Source organism: Pezoporus wallicus, unplaced genomic scaffold, assembly GCF_028554395.1.
Source record: "Pezoporus wallicus isolate ANWC-B61680 ecotype Strahan unplaced genomic scaffold, APGP_CSIRO_Pwel_v1 contig_8108, whole genome shotgun sequence".
Classification (NCBI taxonomy): domain Eukaryota; kingdom Metazoa; phylum Chordata; class Aves; order Psittaciformes; family Psittacidae; genus Pezoporus; species Pezoporus wallicus.
In genome coordinates this window covers 1,415,159-1,436,084 of record NW_026638088.1, presented here as the reverse complement: position 1 = coordinate 1,436,084, position 20,926 = coordinate 1,415,159, and the positions used below count along the sequence as shown (strand labels likewise).

Sequence of the window (20,926 nt, the reverse complement as noted above, 5' to 3'; positions counted from 1 at the left end):
TGGGTAGCAAGCCACTGCACTTCCCCTCCTGGCTCTACTGACTACAAAAACATAAGATAACCAACACAAAATAACTTGTAAGATTGATGGGCCTTGTGTTCGGGTACGTAGTTTGAGTCAATGTATTGTGCAACCCTACCATGACTTTTGGAAGGCTGCTTTATTATATAGAAATTAAACAGTGTCCCACTTTTATCATGAAGAACAAGCTTCCAAGATGCTAAAGCTACCTAAGAAAATGGCAGCTCCTGAGGGATAGTCAGGGGTTTGAGTCACTTTCAGTCTACCCTAAAGGAGAAGAATCTTTTCACACTTTTTAAAGTAAAAATCATATTTGACTGTGGAAATTATTATTAGATGTCCCCAAAAGAAATTGTTTCCATTTGAATAAATCCTATGTTGTAAGTATCCTTCTACCTTTCAGACCACAATGCACACCTCCCTCTGAAATCCCTTCCATGCTTTCCACTTCTCTGTAAGACTCTTCTTTCAATCTTCCTATCGTTAAGACTCTACTATGTACCTGTTTTCTCTCACCTAAGCTTATAGGCAGGTGAGGGATTCAACAGAAAGCACAGTTCTTGAGATGCCAGTGAAAGCAGAGATGAGCACTGGCTCTAGCCAACAGACCTGATTGTCCTTCCCTGTTTGAACATGTAAGTAACTTCTGAATCCACATGGTGCAATGTGTGGTGAGTCTCTGTGGAGTGGGAGAAGTCAAAGCATCAACCTAGTTTGGCTTTTCTAAGCACAGTTGTGGATCCTCCTTCCAGTGCTCCTTCCTGACAATTAGGGTCCAACTGTTCTATCCAGGACCCTCTGCTGACCCTGATGATTCCCCTGTAACTTGCACGCGCTCTTCCCCGTAACCCCACTGAAGGAGGAGCCCACAGCTCACTGCAGAACCCTTGTGGGCTGAATGATAGTGAAAACCCACTAAAGCAGACCAGCTGTGGGTTTAGAAGTTATGTGTAAAGCTTCTCTTGAAAAACCAGAAATCAACTGTGTGCAGATTACCTTGTCCCAGCTTCCTTACAGCTCTAGCAGATTCTGTGGGTTCTATTAGGTCCTCTGTGAGAGTACAGGATCCAGGCAGGCGCAAAGAACTTCTGAACCACGCAGCTCCTCCAAAACGGCTTTCTATGACTTAGACTGGCCCTTCTGCTAAACCTAACTTCAGGGGAAAAGGTACATCCTTTTTTTTTCTCCCCTCCCATGTAGCCTGAGACTTCCTTATGTGAGTTTTCCCCCTTTGTTTCATCAACAAATCTTTTTACAAGCCCTTCATGGTAGGAAGTGTCTTTTACAAACTGAACTGAACTCACTGGATGCAAGCTAGACGGATCATGGAATTCAAAGCCTACATAGGCACAGCTGTATGCCTTAGAAGTAAATTATTAACCTACTAAACTCAGGCCCTTAGCAGGGTTATTGTTTCAGGCCACAAGCTGCTTTAACATGAACACTTCTCTAATAGGAACAGTTTACACCTGGCTATCTCGACATAAGAGCAGACAAAGCTGAACTCCATCCACAAAGGACCAATAGACCTGCCCTAGGTCACTGCTATCAGGCCCAGAGACTTTCACTCCCTGTTAACTTTACTAGGTAAGTGCCACCTTTTGTCCCAAACTGCAGGCAGTTTCATGGATTGCCATTAAGACTTAATGACAGACTTTGCTGCTGCAAAGACACCTCATGATACAAGAATTCCATTGCATCAGCTTCCTAATGTCACAGAATTAACTCAAATTTGTATTAAAGACCTAAGTTGCCAAAATTAGTGGTGCTGCTGCACCTTTAGCTCCGTGATTAAGATGACAAGTTCTTAGGAAGAAATAAGGGCCGAGATGAATGACCTTTGGTGAGCCACAATGTTACCAGAAGCCTTGGGGACTCAGATGTTACCTTTCCCTCTGCCATGATTTATGAACAATAGAAACCTCTAAATGATCTGCTCATCAGTGAGTACAGCTCTGCACACCTTTGCATCAGAGATGGAAGAAGATGCACTTAATCAGTGCAGAAAGATGGAGAGGTGGAAGACACAACTCTGCCCCTTCTCCACACCATCCATTGTGCACACTCACGGCCTCCCAGACAACACATAGCAGACATGTGCTACCAACATAGAGTCATTGCTAGTACTGCTACAGAAAACACACACAAACCTTGGACGAACATTGGTATGGGGATTTTATCTCATTATTTGGCTTAGGAAGGATAAATAACAGCAACACTGAACTACCTGGATCTGTTTCATTTCTGCCTTCTCTTCTTGAGAATGGCTGGAATCAGCTCCTGTGAAAGGCTTTAGACTAGACAGAATGAGGTGAAAGGTCACACTCCTTCCAGCCCTGAAAAAGCCTCCAGGAGCCACCGAGCACAGAGCAGAGGAGGGACTGCTTGGTTTCGATCTCTGTATCCGTTATGAGTAAGTCAGTGGTGCCCTGACAAGAACTGAAGAAACTGAGGTGTGGCAGCTCTCTGACGCAGCAAGAAGGGGCCCAGAAGCCCACACAGAGGGCTTCCTCTAGGATGGGCTGGAGTACGAGCCAGGACAGGAGGTTCCTGTGCCACTGTGAGACGGGCTCCAGGCTCTGTCAGAGCTGGGTGACTCATGGCAGGGACGGGGGAAGGCAAGACTTGGCAACATGGGCTGCCTCACACAGTAGCAGGTTTTGTTCTCCACAGGTAACCCCAGGCCTATGTGGCATGTGGCTGGACTCTTCAGTAAACCACTGCAGTCCTTGTCCCTCTATGGTTATCTTCCCAAGAGCAATGGACCATATCACTTCATTCACGCAGCATTTAGGGCTTGATGTGTCCTGAGTCTCCCTGCTCCAGCTGCCCAAGCCATGGTTAACAGGCTGCAAAAAAGAGTGATGATGCTGGGACCAAATCTCCTGCCCTTTCCCCCTGCAGCAGTTAGACCTGCCAGGCACCGGGAGCCAGCAATATCCGCCTGGAACAGGACACCACTCCCACCCAGCAGGGCAAACCCAGGACTGTGATTCACGTGTGGAACCACTTCCCTTGGGGAGCTGTAATGGCTCCCATTTCCTGCCCACTACCATACCTGATTTTTAAGGCTCCCATCCTCACCACAAGAATCAAACAGCTTGCACAACAGCAGCTGGCCTGTTGCACTGTACAGCCAAGCACTTCAAGGTGTCTCTGGTTAGTACCTTTAAAAGCTGGGCTGTACACACTATGTGATGAGAGCACTAGGAAATGCCATCTTCCTTTTGGTAAGCTCCTTTAGTACCACCATATGTTGCTCTTCAGGCACGTGAGAAAAACAACTCTTGTTTGTTGTATTAAGCACCCTAACACTATTTTACTCCTTTGCAATGCAAATGGCATATAAATTGTACAACCTGAAGAATACAGAGAAGACATCTCCCATGCCTGAGGATGACATATTTTTCCTCCCCAGCCCAAATGAATCCTGAATATTTACAAAACCCCAATCAGACATTTCTAAGGCTTTGGCAGGCCAGATCAGATATTCCTAATGAAATCTTTCTAAACAGTGGATAACACACTTGTGGTCTCACTCCTGTGACACACTGGACACCCGGACCTGTGGCTACCACTACCTTGTGTGGAAAAGGGCATACTTGGTTGAGTAACCATGTTTAGAGGATAACATGACATAACATGCCCATCACTTCACTCCAATGGGACTGAGGGTGTGATTAGAGTTCAGTGGGTGACAGAGCTCAGCGTTACAGCCTTTTCTGAAGAGCAACCATCTCAAAAAGGTTCAAAGTCTGATACCGCAAAAGGAGATACAAAAATAACATCAATCTGGTTTACAAATCACAAGCTCACAGAATAATTCATGTTGAAAGGGGCCTCAGAAGGACTTCTACTTCAACCTCCTGCTCAAAGCAGGGTCAGCTAAGAGGTCAGACCAGGTTACTCAGTGCTGTAACTAACTCATTGGCCTTTAGGATCTCTATTGCAAGCATTGCATTGAGAGTTCATTTTCTGGATTAAACCAGAAGAATTTGCACTTAGTGAAGAAAGAAATGGTAACCACCTTAGAAATATCAATGAATACAATCCACAGGCTACCAGGAGTCAACTAACAATAAATGTTAACTCCTCTGCTCTGATTTCCAACATACGATGTTAAAGCAATCAGAAGCAAGCTCAGCTGTGATGGCTGATTCAGTTCTCTGATTTTCACAAGTGGCAATGACATTGACAGTTTAGAGCACCTGAGCCTGTACTGTTTACATCAAAATACACTTACTTCAAAAGTGTGTTTGCTTACTGAGCAGATAATCTAACACCAACCTGTTAGCTTTATATAAACTACTCACAGAGCCCATCCCTGGAAGTAATAAGCTGTTTGTTAAAGATTCCTTAGATTCTTAGTGACGTTTCCTGATAAGGGCCCCATTTCTAAGCAGAGATGACATTGAATATGCCCGGGTTTAATAACATCAGCTTGTTCTAAAGTGTGCTTTTAACCCATGTTATCTGAACTGTAGTTGAATTCCTCATATGGTTAAAGGGCAAATTCAGATGCCTTTAGTCACCTTTTTCCACACCAAGTCTCACTGAATTAACTGAGATTGATGATTAGAGAATGAACAAAGGGCTGAGACTGCACATAGGGCTAACACCAGGGTTACCCTGAGACAGCAGGACTTCAGACCACCTCTGTAACTGAAAGGGCCTCAGCTTTGCTGAACTTCACCTTCAAAACAGTCACAAGTTTTCACTGGTTTATCGCTATGGCTAAAGCAGTGAAACTTTTTGAGGTAGGTTTGTATTGTCTGGAATGGGATTCTACAATTCAACTTAACTCACATACTGGAAGGAGACTATAATGTCCTTGATTTCACTAGAAATGGATTCAAAGGACAGCAGTTGGAATAGTCTATAAAAAATAACATCACTAAAGCTGAGTTGCTCTGCTACAAATTTATACCTGAGCAAGGATCAGTGATAGCCCCATGCAGTGATGCTATGTTTGGACTAAGAAAAAAACCTAAAAAGTGGTTGAGAATGGCACTGCTGAGCCTAAGATGAGGGTGGTTAACTCAGATTGACTGTAGTTCGGTGCATTCAAGTGCTTTGTGTATACAGAGAACTTGTCATAGAATCACAGACTGGCTTGCAAGAACTTCTTCCTAATATCTAATCCAAATCTCCCCCCTACTCAGGTTAAAGCCATTCCCCTTGGCCTGTCCCTACAGGCCCTTGTCCCAAGCCCCTCTCCAGCTTTCCTGCAGCCCCTTCAGGCACTGGAGCTGCTCTCAGGTCTCCCCTTCAGGAGCCTTCTCTTCTCCAGGCTGACCCAGCCCAGCTCTCTCAGCCTGGCTCCAGAGCAGAGCTGCTCCAGCCCTCGCAGCATCTCCGTGGCCTCCTCTGGACTCGCTCCAACAGCTCCATGTCCCTCTTGTGCTGCTGCCCCAGAGCTGGATCAGGACTGCAGGGGGGTCTCCCCAGCGTGCAGTAGAAGGGCAGAATCCCCTTCCTTGACTGCTGCTCATGCTCCTTTTGATGCAGCCCAGGACACTGTTGGTTTCTTTTCCCTTTAAAAACTACATGTGGGCACTTTCTGTATTCAGAATAACTCCTGTGCTTCTGGCAGCCCTCCCATTATCATTTAACATGTGTGTCTCTTCCCAGCAACATACATCCTCCAAAGCTTTGGGTCACAAAAAGTGACACATGGTGTATTTGCTGCGACCACAACTTGGCCACAAGTGCTAAGGGCAGGAATTCCTTAGGGAGTGGTATTTCCCATATTCCAACACAACCTTTTCTGAATATCCCCCTACCTTTTTTTTTTTTGGCAAAGGCAGGAGCATCCCTTTGCCAAACAGGATTTTGTTAAATGCTGTTCTGCTGCATTTAGTGTCTAAAAACTATAGCTGAAAATGGGTTTTCCCCCTAAAGTATCAAATTCCATAGCTATTGGTCAGACCATCTCCTGCCTCATCATCCCAGACATGCTATCACCCTCTTCCTTATTGCTCGATCAACATTTCTCTCTAATCACCCTCTTCCTTATTGTCCCATCTCTGTTTCTTCCCAAGTATCTCCTTTACTACCACACATGTGAATAACTTGTTCTAACATGTATTACAGGACAGACTTACAGAATCAACAGTATAAAAACAACATTAAAAAATACAGCCAACGTATTAAGCCAGGGCATGGCATTCTGTCTTCTTTCTTTGTTAATCTATACCATCAGTGCTGTTAACCCCACCTACTAAATCGACAGGCACTGCCCAAGCACTGCTACAAAAGAAAAATCAGCTAGAAAACAGCTTATCACCTCAGACAAAAAAGAGTAGATGGGGATGGTGTGACAGGTTCATAAAGAGCAGCAGTATTTCATCCTTGTAACCGTGGAATCCAGTTTTGTAATAACAGTTGTTTGTGCTGCTGGCTTCCTTCAACACCTGTGACCCTGCTTGTCACAGCCTCGCTGCCTGCTGGAAACTTGGCAAAAGACAAGAGGAGATATTAGGGAACCAATGGTACATCCTGAGAGAGGCCAGAAAGTCCAAAGGTTGAACAGAACTGCCAGGAGCAGTCTGATAAACTAAGGAGGTATGTGGCTGGGAAGAGACAAACTGCTGCACCCGAGTACAGTGTGCTCAAACTCTGCACCCCAACACCTCGGAAGAGTGCACGCTTTATCCAAGGGCTTTTCCCAAACAGAATCTTTTGAAACTCCTTTCTGAAAAGAGGAGGTGACCACTCAGTGCACTGCACATGCCAGAATTTTTAGAACCATACAATGGCCTGGGTTGGAAAGGACCCTAAGATCACCCAGTTCCAACCCACTGCCATGGGCAGGGACACCTCACACTAAACCACGTCACCCAAGGCTCTGTCCAACCTGGCCTTGAACACTGCCAGGATGGAGCATTTACCACTTCTTTGGGCCACCACTGTGCCAGTGCCTCACCACCCTCACAGGCCTTATATTTGAAAGCACTCCTCTTTATTCTTTAAACGAAGCTAGATTTGTCATTTAATAAAAGGAAAAACACCCTGTGGAAAACCTCCTCTGAATTAGCATATGCAAACCTTTCCAAACCCTGGCTCCTGTAAAGGACTTGTCCTTACAAAAAAATCTATCAGACTGTAACTAAGTTGTAACTTGCCGCGTGAAATAAATAAGGCAATAATCAGATCCTTCAGGAAGCTTCAATTAAACCTGTAAAAATATCTAATAAAACATTCAGCACTTGAAGAGGTTCTATTGAGAAGGGGAGTTCAGAACTTTGGGTTCGTGTTAGGAAGAGCATGAGGAATTAACACCTAAGGGGTTTTCCCCTTTTCCTCTCCGTCACTCAGTTACACTAGCACAACTTTTCGTGAAACTACACTGTAAATCTGATCAGAAAACTCCCTCAGAACAAATCAAACCAAGAGCACAGCATGCCCCCCCCCCAGTAACTGAGTGAGCGCAAGTGAAGTGTCAGTGCAGGAGTGGCAGCCAGGGGAGGGAGGAAAAAGGACAGGAATTGCTTTGAGCTCATATTGCTGCTGAGTACTTTCTATTATAAAGCCATAACATACAATGATTTCAAGACTATGGCTCTGCACTGCTTCATACCGTGCACCTCTTTTCCTACGTGGGATCCTATAGGGATCTCTAGCACTGCAGAAACGTGCCCGTGTGGGGAGGCTCAGATGTTTCACTGCGCACTGCTTATTCACTAAAGGAGGGGATAACCCCAGCACCGCTTGTAAACACAACGGCTTCCTTGAGACGCAACAGCAAAACCCGTAAGCATGGGCTCTCCCTGTAAGCAAAACGCCTGCCTGGGGAGCGCTGCCCTCCCCAGGGAGCTCCGCTGTGGGAAGCAGGAGCAAGGAACTGCCTTTTTAGGGCTGTGGCTGAGCGGAGCCGGGAAGCGCCAGGGCAGGAGCGGGGCTCCCGCAGCAGCTCGCTGGCCTTACAAGGAGAAAGCCAGGTATTCCCCAGCCGGGACCCAGGAGCCGCACAGCGAGTTAAGGTGAGGCAGGGCTCGCCGCAAGGCTTGGTCCAACACCAGCCAGGGGGACCCCTTGGCCACAGCCACCCTCCTGCTTAGTGCAGCCTTCCAGCCCCCCAGCATTCCCAATGGACCTTATTTGGAAGCAGAAGAGTTGAATTAGTAGAAAGATCGTTTTCAGATCTGAAAAGCCAGATGGTTTGTGGGGGAACCGTGCCGGGTTTTAAGGTGACATTTTAAGGCACCAAGGCAATGTTTTGGAGCACAAGTCTCTAATGTCAGGCATCTTTTAGACTCCTACAGGAGAGGGCAGGTTTCAGAGGGGACGAGCAACTGGATTTTCCAAAGACTTGAACAGGAGGAGCAGGACTTGAAGCCTCAGACAGTCAGCAATCTGTTTAAGCAAGCTTTAGGAGCACACGTGATCAGGGCTCCTCCGCAGTTGCCTAAAACTTAAGGCTGCTTGAGGGAAAAGCAAAACCATTTTAGCTCCATTCTGTTGAAGTTACATTTCTTCTTATTTTCTGCTTTATTTTCCTAGGGAGCTGAACAACCCAAACCACCTCAGGCCAAATCCATCTATACAGGTACATGCATAAGCAGCCCTGACCATGAACTGCCCCATGCTGTTGCTCTTCTTACTTTCCTTACCCTAGATTTCAGAAGAGAAGGCCATGAGGAAAGAACTTCTTTCCCTCAACAATATCCATTTTAAGATTTTATTGTTAGATCTTTCTCAGAAAATGGCAACAAAAAGGGAATGTCCTGGAATATTTTTCTTTGGCGAATTAAAATGAATCCTTTAGATACGGTTAAGAAGAAGTCATTTGAAGTGTAACGTTAAATTGAGACACTACCCATCCAGGAATAATACAATATCCCAGTTCTGAATATGAAATGCCGTACTGAAACTCAAAAAATTACCCATACATTTTGCCATCTTCGTTTCTTGAGGCTAAACTCTGCTGACAGCCTGCCTGGAGATGCTGAATAGCTCAGGTTTAATTGAAAACAGCAACTTTTAACCTGGAGATAGGAGAATTGCTTGATGGTTTTGATCTGTACTGCTTTTAAATCCACAGACACGTGGCTGCTCTACATCACACACTGTGCCATCGTTGGTGCCTTCAGGTAGTAATTGCAGCAGGAAGGCCAAAACTTCGGTTAATCTTGCCACATCCCACTTGCAACATATTGGCAAGAAAACATGGGGAAGTAGTAATTATCCATGGATAATCACAGGGCATCTGTTTCCAGGATTCCTTGTGAAAGGCCCATCAGGAGAAAAGAGGCCACAGACAACATGAAAAATTACATTAAACAACTGAAAAATACCTAAATACATGACAAAGTCATCCAGTATGAGGTCAGACACTGTGTAGGACCTTCTCCAGCTGCTGATGGGGCTGGGATTATATGCCTATAGCTCCAAAGGAGCACTAGGGTAGTAATTTCATAAAAGGAATACAAGTTTTGACACCAGGTTTAACACTGTAAATTTCTTCTTGCAAATAACTTGCTTGCCAAAGCAGTGCAGCAGCCAGAGAGGGAGAAAGGCGGGCAAGCTATTCCCCTAAAAGCACTGACTGTGCCGCTCAGGTACAAGAGGCATTGCTCCAGAAGTAGGGAATGCTGGCTCATTAGGAGCAATGAAAAAAAACCTTCTGAGGGGTTTTTAAAAACAACAACTTCCCAAAGCAAAACATGCATATGTACCACATGCATTTGTTTATGCAGCTGTAATGAGTGATGAAATCCATTTATGAGCTGAAGTCACAAGACTCTAAGCAGGTCTTTGTTTCATCTCAGTAAGTCCTGACATTTCCCTACTACTTATAATGATGTGATTTGGAGCAACATTTTCAAACTTAAGCACCTGGGGTTTAACAGTGCTTCTCATCTGCTTTGCTGAGACTGAACAGTCTACTCCCGAGCCTCTGCTTTGATTAAGCATCCCAAAGACAGATACAGAAAGCTTGTTTGAGTTTAACACCCCCTTGCAATTCCTGCATCCAGCATATATGCTGCAATTCTTACTCAAACTGAGACTCTCAAGCTGCAAAGCGTGTAAATAGAAATCAATGAGACCATTAGTGGAATGAATACTTTCAGCATCAGCCCTTCTATAACCACAAAGTCTATCCAGATGGATGCCCTTAAAAGACTTCAGAAGGTTTGCCACAGACAATGGCTTTTGTTTCAGCCTCTCGCTGTGACTTGGGAGAATAAAATGAAGATAACTGCAGCTGGTTGCTGCTTACATCAATGCAGCATTAGTGCCCTGAGTAACAAAGGTAGGACAGAGTATGCAGGGGGTGGTAAGATTCAGCACAAGTAACTATGGAGTTATATGTTTTAGTGGATTTATAAACTGTGCTAAGCTTTAGATGTATTATTATATAGCTTTATGATTCCGTAATCCTGCATTATAAATCAAGATCACATTTTTAGCTTTGATATTAAGGAGAAAAATAAATAATATATATCTATATAAGCTATCTGCCTCTGCTGCTCTTGCCATTACTCTGCTATAAGCTTTGCAAACAGATCTGATGTTTTGTAAGGATCAGATCAAACCTAAATGAACACAGGTTCACTGTTAATATAAACAGAGTGACTTCTTTATATTTCTTTTAAGAAGGGAAAATAAAATAGACTCCTGACCTGAAGAGAACGCCAACCTACCTAATGCACAAGAGCAGAAGATCCCAGACATAGAAAATACCCTTTTAGCCTTTAAGGTCTGAAAGGAAGTGTTGCTGTCTATTCTGTTCCTCATGGCTGGCTCATTCATTTACTGCTCTCCAGAGTCCCAGATGAGTGAAGAGGTGGATTTTACAGTGTGTCACCAAGTCAGGATGGCAGCAGGATATAAGGAAAATGCAAGGATCTTTCACCTAGAACATTTGTTCTAAGCAACCTCTTCTTTATATTCAAAAGCATGAAGTCCAAGACAATTTCTTCAGCAGCTTGGACCCAAACTCAGGAAAGCTCTAAAAAGTTCAAAGCCAATACATATAACCAGCAGAGGCAATGTCTCACCTGACTGGCACACAGTATGTTCCTAGACTTGCCTTTTTTATGCCCTACCACTACAGTCCCTGAAGAAGAGTCCCTCTCAAGCATCCTTGTAGCCCCCTTCAGATACTGGAAGGCTGCTCTGAGGTCTCCACGCAGCCTTCTCTTCTCCAGGCTGAACAGCCCCAACTTTCTCAGCCTGTCTTCATATGAGAGGTGCTCTATCACTCAAGTACAGAAGTCACACAAAGCCGTATCAAACAAGAGTCTGTAATATTCTCAATGCCACATCAATTTATATATGGTACATATATTCATGGGAAAACAAACTCAGATGCAACCCCCTCACCTAAATTCTAAGTCTATAGGGATTCGGTTTTATAATCCCCCAAGGATGTGGTTCTGAGCAACCTGATGTGGTTGAATATGCCCCTGCTCATTGGAGCAGGGTTGGCCCAGATGAGGTTTGAAAGACCCTTCAAGCCCAAACTATTCTATGCTTCCATTTTCCTTTAGCTTTTGGGGATCTACTACACCTGTGTGCCAGAAAGAAAATGCCTGTAACTCCTGAAGTCAGAGAAACAACTGAAAAACATGCATCAGTAGAAAATGCTATTTAAATGCTGCTCCACATGAACTAACCCCAGCTGAAAAGCTCTGAAAAGGCACATTAAAAGAAATATAACTGCAAGAGTGTTAAGTAAACAGCTCTCTTACTGGATTTGCTGTAAGTGACTGAACCTTTCTTCCCCTTTCCACATTAAAGGAGAGCCCTAAACCCACATTTTGCATATTTTATTAGTTCAAACCTTTTCTAACATGGTTCCCAGGGCAGACCAGGTCTAATGAACTTTAAAATACTACTGTAATACTGCTCTGCAATAACAGTATGAGAAGCTGGTGGAGTGTGAACAACAGGACTATCGATATATGCCCAATTCCCAGACTCAGAATGCAATTCACCCTACGGTTCACAATTTATTGAACCTGAACTTGCACTCCAGCTCCAGTAATCAATGTTCCCCATCTCCCACCTCTGCTTTCACCACAGAGAGGAACTGCACATTGGAAGAAAGAAAAACATTGCTGTGCCTGTTTTAAAAACCATAGTTGAAAGTTACTTGAAAGGTCAGAAAGCCCAGAATGATCCTGCTAGGAATAGATTAGCAGACAGAGGGTAGGAAAGGTGCTCAGGGGTGGATGGGAAGCACCATCTATCAGACTGATAACACCACTATGTATATAGTACAATTGTATCTTATCTTTCCAGCTCCACAACCCAAATAAACCACATGGAAGCCTTGGAGCCTGATTCTGTTGTCTTTAAGCACACACCCCTTAGGGTGGCGACCCAGGACACACCACACATCTTTTTACTTCATGTAAGACAAAAACAAAACAAATATAATCAGTATTTTTCCTTTTAGGACTCTCATGGAGCCTCTTTGATGTGTTTTCTCTAATAGTTTGCTCTCAGGGGTTTCTCTGAGCTTATAATGGGCTCGTTTTTATGTAACCTCTTTCAAGCTCCCAACACAGCAACTGCTGTAACAGTACACAGCAACACTACACCGAGGAATACCTTATCCAAATGAAACCAAAAGGGAAATTTAGATGAGTACATTCTGCTTAGGTTGGAATTTTGGCTCAGACACAAGAGTTCACACTCCTGCTCTTGTAAAAAAAAAAAAAAGCAGCTCTAATGGAGATACTGAAAATGAAAGTATCTCTTCTACTTCAAAGCTGAAAATCTGGCCACTTCTATAGCATGTTTTGCTACTCTGGGAAATTTTACTTATCTAAACCCATTCAGGAAGGGGAAATCCTCTGCTACAAGCTGAGCGTGGGTTTGCCATTCACTTGACCAGACCTGAGACTCCAGCACTATGATTTAGTACCCGTGATATAAAACTAGTAGAATATCTATACAGCTGCTTGCCAACTTTTCTTTGGTTTAGGAGCAATAATTCACATTTACCTTTTACCTTGATTTATCCCTCTTTAGGGGAGAATCCTCAACCAGATTACCCCATTCTTTTCAGTGTTACCAGATACATCAGTGTATTGCAGGTCTAAAAGTCTCCAGATCTGCTACTAATAAAATGCCTGAAGTTAAAATAGGCACTGTGTAAAACCCACATAACTGAACACCTCTAAAATACCCTGTAAACAGCTGCCCTACACCCAAGCTATCAGTAGATTCATGAGGTTGTAGAGGTAATTTCCATCTATCAGCTAAGATAGATACTGATATTTCTGTTGTTCTCTGCTGTGCTCCATCAAGATACTACACATGGAGGAAGCAGGAGCTAGGACAAGGACTGGGAATATTGCCTTCACCTGGGAAGGTGCCCTGCTAAGAAACTGCTTATTGAACCTGACAGCGAGGGCATAAACATCAGAGGGAGTACTTACACATGTACTCTCTGTAAAGGGGAGGACAAGACAATGAAAGTCAGAGCTAGTACAGGACAAGTACAAGTTAAAGACACTGTTTTCAATCTCCAGGATACTAAAACGTCTTTAAGCGCTCCCAGCGTTTGGGGGAAGAGGGAGGGAGGGATGAAAGGAGTAGGGGGAGCAGTAAACTCTACAGAGACTTTTCTTACGGTTTATATCACCTTTTGTGGGAAAAATCATCCTAGAAGGAAAACAACAAAGGGGTTTGAAACCAACAGAAAAGTACTTGCTAAAAGGTAGCGTGCTCTTTGTAAAACTTCCTGATGCATGGAAAAGCACCCTGAGCATGTACTTCACCATACAGTTTTGCCTATGAAATGCCCTTTGCTTCAGAAACAGTTGTGTATTTTTACCAGAGGGGGGGTTATTCCTGTCAGTTGTCCTCTGATTACTGATCTGTGAGAAGCAAAAAAGGGGCACAGCTACCACAAAGGCATAAGTATTAAAGTTCATGGGATTTTCAACATTCCCTTTCCTTACCCTAAAACTTTAACCCCTTGAGTGGATGCTGCTATATACATTTCCTTTGTTCAGCTGCCTGCTGGGCCACCTGGAAAGCATCAGCACTCGAAGAAGAAAACTGCTATTTCTTTCGGCATTCCCTCAAAAGCAAACCTTGCTGCCCATTCTCATTCCCCAGAAAGGTATCTGGTTCTATTGGCACCCCTATCAAATTCAAGCGCAGAGACATGTTTAGGGTACGTGCAGCAGCTCAGATAGGCTGGGCTGTTGCAATCCTGTTGCAATCCAGTGCAGAAAACAGAATGTGAGCACCGGCATGCTGCTCCCACGCCCTCCCCTCTCCAGGCTTTACATTAACTCAGTGACACCCTGTTAGGCACAAGGTTTATTTACACAACACGAAGTCCTGAGACCAGCCTTTGTTCGACTGCACTGTTGACAAGGCTCGGAAGCACCACGGACTGTAGTAAAGGTGCATTAAGGACTGGAAGGCCCACGTATGAATGAGTGTTTCGAAACTCGCCTGATTGAGTTCCCAGCTGCAGCACAACCCTCTTTCAGCCGGAAGCCGTTGGGACAAACTAGCGAAGCTCCTGGCTTTCCCGGGGAGCAGTGAATTGTACTGACACGGTGGCTCCACAAGGACTTGAATCCAGGATGTGCTGGTGACACCCTGAAAAGAAGCAAATGCCTCCCTCCGCAGCCATTCAGATGTTTTGCTGGGCTAGATTAGGACGGGATGTATTTCCCAACACACTTCACCTCACGGCTGTGTCAGCGCAAGGGAGGGGACAGCGTGGGAGCCGGAAGAGGGCAGGACTGACTGACAGGCTCTTGGCCCAAGACACCCGGGGAACCCACGGCTCTGGGAATTGTGCACTCCCTGGTTTTCCTTAGAAATGCTTGCTCTGTGCACAGCACTTTAAAACCTAACCTATGTGTAAAAACAGGCAAGAAAGCTTAGGTGCCAGCGTACTGGGTGAAAGCATCCAAGGGGGCTGTAGCTTCGCCTCCCCAGGATGAGTGCTGCCAGCTCTGTGGCTCTCACCCTCTTCCCCATGGGATGCGTAATGCAGAACTCCTCCTGTGTTTTATGTGGTCATCTTGTTGAAACTTTGGACTAATTCCAAGGCTTTTTCTTGGAGATTTGGAGGTTTGGAGATCCGGAGAGGTGCTGGTCGCTGTGCCTCAGCTTCCCCCTTCTGGGAAGAGGCCATGACAGGGATATCTATTCCCTCCCACAACTGCCATGACATCCTACAAAGCATTTTTGACATTAACAATTCCAAATCATTGTCAGAGCCTCTCAGGGCAGAGACTTTAAATGTAAAGAAAACCAAGGAAACCTCTCCAGAAAAGCAGGCCCAGAGCAACTGGGAGATGTTTGGTCAGAAAGAGAGTGACCAGAGAGTGAAAATGGCATCAATTTAAGTGCCAGTATATGCTTTACACAGTCCTGGGTCAGCTTCAAAATGCATTATAAGGCTGATGAACCAATAAAAATGTCAATGGTTGTTGATCTCCTAAAAGCAAATGGGGCCAGTAACAAATATTTTATACCAATAAGTTAATCCTAGATCTTCTTCCAGAAAATTTCGTTCCTTTTCTGTACCTTTTTCCTTAATGCATTTTTAAAAATAAAAATAGTTCTTTGTATACCACTTGTATAGCATTTATTCCCCATAGACCTGCATGATTTACTAGAACTACAGTCCCATTATGCCCATTTTACAGGCAGTGAAATCAAGCCACAGAGATAAAGAAAATGATTAGAGGTCATGCAGCAGAGAGGCAAAACCAGGGAAGACTAAAAGGGGTCTACAAGGAATCTGGAGAGGGCCTTTTTATAAGGACATATAGTGACAAGATAAGGGGGGATGGCTTTAACCTGATTGGGGGGGGGGGGGGAGGAGGGGATCTGGATTAGACTTTAGGCAGAAGCTCCTCCCTGTGAGGGTGCTGAGGCGCTGGCACAGGGTGCCCAGAGAAGCTGTGGCTGCCCCATCCCTGGCAGTGTTCAAGGCCAGGTTGGACACAGGGGCTTGGAGCAAGCTGCTCTAGTGGAAGGGGTCCCTGCCTGTGGCAGGGGGTTGGAACTGGATGAGCTTTGAGGTCCCTTCCAACCCAAACCAGTCTAGGATTCCATAAAAATGCACTTCTGTTCCATTTCAGTTTATTCTGTTCTCCTGTATTTCTCTACTGGTACACAGAAAATAAGATGACTTCTCATTAAACTCATGAGGTTATATTAAAAGGGTCAACAAATTTTTGCTTCACTTTGTAAATTCTCTTGGTTTTCTTGAAGGGATAAATATTCCCCACCATTACTGCTACAGGGTTAGGTAAATACTTCACAGAGAGTACCTAAATGTGAAATACACCCCTGTTCTTATTAATATTTATGTAATAACCTAGGGCTGGAATTGGCTATCATTGGCTTGACCTCAGATCTTTGGCATAAATGCCTATTTGAAGCACCTGGCAATAGGCTGGAAGCATCCACACCCAGAACTACTCTGTCTGGGCTTGCAGTTTTGCCAGCCACACACCTTTTCCTATCCTGACTGTAAGGAACGCAGCAACTGGAAAACATCAGCACAAAACATGCTTAGAGAGAACAAGGCAACATTGTACCATTAGCTCTTACAACACACGTGCTTAACCTCTCTCACATGACTTACCTGAGTCCACAGCCCATGCTTAGCTGAACAGAAGCCTCTGCAAACATGTGCACGCTGCAGCTGCTACCCAGACCCCTAAGTACCACACAGCCATTTCTGGAATGTCTTTCTAGTTGTGTTCTCTAAAAACAACTAAAAAAACTAAAGCAAAATTCAGACTAACCCTGAATTTCAATTAGCAGCCATTAAGGCCTTAGGCCTTTGCTTTATTACTGCCCTTTTATCCAAAAAATGTCCTTTGATCTCATGAACTTTTTTCTAATGTATTCAAATGTTATGGCTTTTTTTATCTGTTTCGTATGTCCTCAGCAGACTGTGTAAACAGCCCTGTGAGCTGACCAGTGCATCTGCCAATCCACCACACATGTGAGCAGTGTTCCTGTGGAAAACCAGGATCTCAGGTAGGGATCAATACTGAATTCCACGCTAAATTTTCCACCTCTGCTTCCTTCTGAAACAAGGGCACATATAGACACTGTAGTGTTGGCAACTGCACACTGTTCTTAACCAAGAAAAGAGGAAAGAACAGCAGTTCTGAGGGGTGTGAGTATCCTGGTTGTTCTCCTGTGGAAGTCCTAAGGGGCTGCTGTGGACAAGACCAGGACATTCCCACCCTGTGAGGGGACAGGGCTGCCCTGACCAGTGGGGAGCAGCCACACAGTCGCTGTGTGATACATCAGCTGCAATCAGAGATCAGGTTTATTATGAATCAGATGGGATTAAGAGTTCAGTAGCATCTTCTCCCAAACTCAAGTCTGTAACTCTGCTTGTGCTTTCAGGTATTGTCCCACCCAGGCCATGCCCTTTCCTCCCTGCAATGCCTTCCTTGCCTATTTGGCAACCCCAAATGCTCCCACACCATGACTCCAACACAAATGACTGTCATCCAGAGTGAATGCTTCCATTTGAATTCCATGAGCAGGCATTCTGTAAACTTCCCTACAGGCTCCACCACTATAATCCCTGGGAAGGAGCAACCTGCAGGACCTACTTTCACTGGGCAATGCTTTCTCTGTTTACTGCTACTCCTGTCAGAAACATTACTCTAATTCAGACAGGTGTCCTTACATCTGTCAGCCACCAGCCACTGGTGACATTCAATAACAGAAACTCAGTGTCCAGGTCCAAGCCTGAATCCACAGCACAGAGAAGGAAAGCACAATTCCTCACTGGATATACCTAAACTCTACGGTGCTTTACACCAGGCATTTTTGGTCTCACACAGACTTGCTTCCTTTCCTTCTCCTGTTGCAAACACTGCTTTTATCCCAGGTTGCCAGGAGCCTACTGTTCCAACAGCTGCTAAGACAGAGTGAGGTGTTAACTTTGACAGGATGCCATATTGTTTATTAATGAAAAATCCAAGCATTTTGTACCCATTCCGAGACCCTCACCAAAACTGAGCTATTCACCAAGGGCTCCGAAGGGTTAAATCCAGTTCTTCTGAGCCTTTCAGTCACAATTGCAACCATAAATCAATGCATTTTGTTGCCACTACTGACTTTAATATGTGTTTATTGGACCATCAAAATGCCAGAAAGCAAATTTCAGTTCTCCAGTGAAACCACAGCCCAGCAACCTCAGAACAAATGCAGGCTTCCAGTGGGATCCTCATTCCCAAACACAGTAAATATCCTTTCAGAGGTGTTCATCTGCCTCCCCACCACTCAGCATTAGCAGCTTCTATTTGTGGGGGTAATGTTCTCATGCTGCCAGCTCGCAACACTGAGGGCAGCCGTCTGCTGCCCATATGCCACCCGTCCTCCAGTGCCTCCTTGACCGCTTACCTGCACTCCTGGGGCTCCCGCTGCAGATCAGCTGCTATTCTCTCAGCCTGCTTTGTGTGTAGAGGATTTTTCTGACTGTAAGCTCCACAGGATGGCAATTTTGTCCAATTCTCTATTTCTCAGAGCACCAGTTATGCTATGGAACAGAAATGATGAACACAGAGACATTAATGGTGTGACATTTTGATTTGTAACATCCTAAAAAAGCATGGGGAGCAAGCCCCCAGAGTGCCTTATCTCTAGACACTGCAGTTAGCTTCTATTCGGTCAGGTTTTTGATAAAAAATGATAAAATACATACAGTTTGAATAAAAAATATATAGTTTATTATTGTTTGAAAATGTATTCCTGGGCATTTTCAGTAACCACTGAAATCCTCTACAAAGCTACCTGGGAATGGGAAAAGTAATAGCGAGAAAACTGGATAAAGAGATGATCATATCAAATCTTTCATTCACGTGTTGCTGCACATAAACACGCAGGGGTTGAATTGCTCAGGGAACATTCTTAAGAAAATGGAAAAGGTTTTTAGTGGTTCCTCCCTTAGTTCTGCAGTGTTTCTCTGCATTTACAGCCAAGTGTTACTGTCCTGCCCCAGAGGTAACCCAACAGGTCTTGCAAAGGCTCCTAACTTGGCCCCACCTCCGTCATTCCCAATCTTGTCTTTCTAACCTACTCATTTTCCTCCATTCCACAAACTATTAGTTTCAAAGAAATTCAGAGATTAATTAAAATGATTGGCGGGATGAGTAGGTGAGGGGGACAGGCTAAAGGGCTTGACAAGAAGAAAGATGAAAAGGACTAAAGGCGGACGGCTTGGTTATGCGATGAGTAACTGAGGGTGGAGGAGATGGACATGATATTCATTTACAAGTGCCTCTAGTTCTGAGAAGCACTTTTCATGCGCAAACTGCAGACTAGCTCAAGACCAGCTTTCAGATCTGCTTCCAGGGTCCTTCACTTCAAGCTCTTAGTCCCACTCTTCCCCCAGCCAATGCATTCCCACCCCTCCCTTGTATCCTCAAATATATAAATATTATATATATTTAATTTCAGCTTTCAGCCAGATTCAGTTCCTGGATCTCTACTTGGCCACATGAGCCCTCCTGGGAGCAAAGAGCAAAAGGGGAGGCCATGGAAGCTGGGGGTGGATGAGGTGGCACCTCTTTGCCGTACCTCTGCTGTGCTGCAGACTCCAGTGGACTTGGACTGACTATGAAAACACAGGGAGGAATTGGGAGCAGGAGCACCCAGGAATTATCTGTCTTCCTGTTAGCCTAAGGAAACTCTGTTCTTTGTGCCCTCTCACTCCAGCTTCTTTTTCTGTGTTCTGATGCAGTAAGTAAAAGAGAAACACTTGCTCCTTCTGACTCTTCAAACTCGTCTTCCTCAGCTGGGGAAACCTGCTCTCTAGTAATTCCTTAAGCAAGTGAAAAAGAGTGTGAGAAGACCCAGTAATACCCACTCTTACTTAGTTCATGCAGAGGTGAAACAGGATGTCACATTTGAATGCATTGAGTTTAAATATACCCTATATCACAAAAATAATTGTCTATATAAGAAGAATATTGTGGAAACATCTCTGCTGAGGAGAAAAAGCAAGACAGTGGAATATAGTAAAGTTTAAAAAAAGATGAAAACTATGAAAATAAGTGTTTCCTTTCCATGAGCACCTTTTCCAATATAAAAGAACAGAATCTGTCATTTACCCCTTCTTCTTTCTTTTACAAATGGTCTAGAAATAAGCCAAAAGCATTTGTGCTACAGGAGGGGAAGAAAACAACAAATCCATTTATTCCTGGTCACCAAATATCATTTAGATGGATGTGGTATGTATAAGAAATTTTAATTTGTCCCTGAAAAGCCATTTAATTATTCAGATGATCTGATTGCTTCACTCAAGGCTTGCATTGATTGATTAGAGAACTTTATAAATCAAAATCTGCATTACTGCTGCTCCATGCGTCTGCTTCTCACAGCAACAGAGAGATAGTTCATTTCAATCCCTACCCACAAGCTAGGTTAGTGAGATATGTAAATGGCTATGGTTTATAAATGGGTTTGTAATTCTTCCTTCATGCTACTAAAGGAATATTCACTTAAGGACACCAGGAAAGGAGGGGGGAAAAGCCCTAAAGTAAGAGGTGTTCAATAAATCAGGGCATAGTCACCAAAATTCCCAGCTCCTTGGCTAATGGCCAGGAAGGATCACTGTTCATGGGCAGCACTCAGTGAGTCTCAGGGGCAGAACCTGGGGCACTTGGCTGAAATCTAAGCTGAGACCTCCCTAAGCACCCGCTCACCAGTCTCGTCCCGAATTAGGCAGAAAATCCCCTCGGAGCAGCAAAGAGCATTTGGCTTTGATTTCAGAGCTCTCGCCTGCTATGCACAACCTTTCTGACCAGCTCGACTGTCTGTTGCCGGCCCCGGCCAAATAACCTCTAAGTGAGTAGCAATTAACATAATGAGTGGACTGATGGGTGTCCCCCATAGCTACAGGCCTCGGTAGCAACACGTCTCTGGCAAACTGGAATGT

The 20,926-nt window shown here is 44.5% G+C and overlaps 1 protein-coding gene and 1 long non-coding RNA gene across 12 annotated transcripts in view; one reads left to right on the top strand and one right to left on the bottom strand.

Annotated features, from left to right (window-relative positions):
- Window positions 1–20,926, top strand: part of LOC130599114 (uncharacterized) — a 178,059-nt gene that overhangs the window by 107,861 nt on the left and 49,272 nt on the right. The window lies entirely within an intron of this gene.
- FGGY (FGGY carbohydrate kinase domain containing) overlaps window positions 1–20,926 on the bottom strand; it is a 323,114-nt gene that overhangs the window by 272,884 nt on the left and 29,304 nt on the right. For all 11 annotated transcript variants that reach the window (XM_057409298.1, XM_057409300.1, XM_057409297.1 and 8 more), the window contains one exon: window positions 18,391–18,526. The gene's annotated coding sequence lies outside the window, so the exon portion shown is untranslated. The remainder of the gene's footprint in view (window positions 1–18,390; window positions 18,527–20,926) is intronic.